We start from the raw sequence: 2967 nt of genomic DNA, 5'->3' as shown, positions 1-2967 counted from the left end.
CTGAATACTTTCCGTACCCACTGTATATATATATATATATATATATATATATATTCATTTTGTTATTATTATTATTATTCCGTTCCATATTCCATATTCCATCAAATTAAACTGAAATGAAAATGAGAAATTTTGCTTTGGGAACTAGCTGAAATAAGATAAGGTTAAGAATTGTTTATGTTATATGTATTTTTATATATTTTATTTTAGTTCATGTGTATTTTATTTGAATTATTTTTATGGTTTAAGTGAACTATTTTAACCCTTTTCCATCTCCACTGTAGTTTTTTTCAGTAATTGTTTTCTTTTGTCTAAAAAAGTCATTAGGGTTAGGATCAAACCCCTTTAAGATCATGATGAGAAGCATGTTTTGTGCCTGCAGCCTCCTGATTTACAGTGAACAAAGTGAAAAGGAATGAATGTTGTTAGTGTTTTACTGCCACTAGTGTTCATTCCAGCTGGAAACTGCAGTGAATTGTGTATATTTGTCCATTTTTGGGGAGTTTCGCAAAAATTTAAGCATATAGAAGCACATTTTTCAAATGAGGTTGCGTACAATAAAATTATATATAATTTTCACTCTCAAATTATTATTCATTATACACACACTCACACAGTCATTTTACGGTAACATAATTTTCATATATAAAATTGAATTTCACCAAAAAATTTTTTATTTTCTTTACACTTTTAATGTTAAATATTGCATATATGTTCTTCAATGACACTTTTCTTAACAGCCCAATACACTAATGCTTCCTAAAACTTTATTAGTGACAAAATTGGAAATTATGCCAGAATTTTGATTCGTTGTATATTTTCACATTATAAATCACAATAAAAAAAATTGTATATATGTATACACACACACACATATATATATATATATATATATATATATATATAAATATAATAAAAATAGTACCATAATAAAATATAATACTATTTTTTTAGGATGGCTTTTCATATTATATAATGAAAATCAATAAAATATCCACAGAAATAGCATGTGAAAAATTGCAAAAAAGAAATGAAGGCATCAGGTATCACTGTAGCACATATAATCTGTGACCAGATACATACTTCACAGAGGTTTGCTGTAAACCCCAAACCTAAATCTCAACAATTGCAATAGTAAGCTTGTCTTAGCGAACTCCTCTAAAAGGAGTTTTCATGTCCCATGCTGCTTGTTGTGTCTGCGCTGGCTGGACAAACAGGTGGAGGTTGGGTGGGACACACGGCCTCCGTCTCGCCAGGAAGGACTGGACACGAGGGGAGATCCTAATTATAAAGAGATGAGAGATAGCTGCTTTTATCTGAATCAAAGTGGAGGGTCTCTCCCCACACCCCTCCGGGATTAAACACAGGAAGATTGTGCTAATGAGAGACCGCGCTGCTTTAGATGACATTAAACTCTGTCTTATGGGGAAGTTCACTTGACCATTCTCCCACGCATTATCCGATGGGAACATGATAACCGGCTATGGAGAGGTTTTCCGAAGGCCAGTCTGCAAAAACCCAAATGTTTTGGGTTCTGGGGAGCGGTGCGACGGTACAGACTAAAGAAGGATGAGTCTGGATCAACATCTTATGTAAACCTAATGCTAATTCTATAGCGCTAACTGTGTCTGATGCCCAGCCTGCCACTAAAATCAAACCAGCGCTATTAGAGTTAAAACTAAACATAAACCATAAAAAAGTTACTTGAAATAAAATCAGTTAACTGAAATAAAATATAATAATAAAATATTTTATTTCAGCTAGTTGCTACATTTTTCATTTTCAATTAGTTTACCTTGATGTACTAAAATATCTCAAGCTAAAACTAAAATAAAAATTAATTAAAAAAATATACATATAAATATATTTAAAACAATACTATATTATACTATAATTATATAAAAAATTACAAAAATGTTAACCTGAAATTAAATAAAATTTTACATTTGAATTTAGTTTAACTTGATGTACTAAAATAACTAAAGTTAAAACTGAAAATAAAATAAATTTTATAAATAAAATGCATTATATTATATTATATTATATTATATTATAATTATATTCATGCTCTATCAAAAAAAGACAAAAACTGAAACCATAAATAAATTAAACATTTTTGTTACTTGAAACAAAATTAGTTAACGTAAATAATTAAAATATATATATATATTTTAAACTAAACTAAAGCTAAAACTTAAATAGAAGTTAAAAATATTTTATACATAATTTTATATAAATTCAAACTGCCAAAAAAATACTAAAACTAAAAGGCAAAAAAATAAAAAATACAATATTAGTATATCCAAATTATACTAAAATAACTCTGAATCAAAGTGAAATGATACTGCAAAATCAATCAAAAGCAAGTCATGAAGTGGGATTCATTAGTGGTCCTTTTCAACATCAATTTTCAATATCCAATATATCTGTAATTTGTATTTTTCATCTTTTATCCAATCCTCATTTTCCTTAAAGAATATGATCGCCACTGACATGAACTGCATGGGCAACAATAAAAGTTGGTTCAAAAGCATCAGTATTCGTCTTTAGTGAGCTCACTGAACGGGTTTCAGGGAGTTTCATGATGGAATCATTCGGCTTGACAGGCAGACAATGAACGCTGTTAAGAATTTGCTAGAATAATTCTCCAATTAGACAAAAACAGGAAGTAGACAAGCAATATCTATCGAGCGGTTTCCTGTTGGAAGCCAGTACATTTGTTGTTGGTCCAAGTCCTAAAACGGGGACGCTGCCATGCCAGAGTTATTTTCATTTTGATGCTGAACAGCATTCTTCTCTGGTGAGAGGCATTTTAAGGACTTTCTGTCAAAACACATTATGAATCACCCTCAATTTATTCAAGTAGTTACACTGAATCACTCCAGGAATGTTGTGGACAGGATATGCAAAGAATACTCTAAGTGTGTGTGAGTGTGTGTGTGTGTGTGTGTGTGTGTGTGTGTGTGT

The sequence above is a fragment of the Sinocyclocheilus grahami genome, unplaced genomic scaffold, assembly GCF_001515645.1.
Source record: "Sinocyclocheilus grahami isolate Dianchi unplaced genomic scaffold, SAMN03320097.WGS_v1.1 scaffold649.1, whole genome shotgun sequence".
NCBI classification, from domain to species: domain Eukaryota; kingdom Metazoa; phylum Chordata; class Actinopteri; order Cypriniformes; family Cyprinidae; genus Sinocyclocheilus; species Sinocyclocheilus grahami.
The sequence above is the reverse complement of the archived record's forward strand: the minus strand, read 5'-3'. Positions refer to the sequence as shown.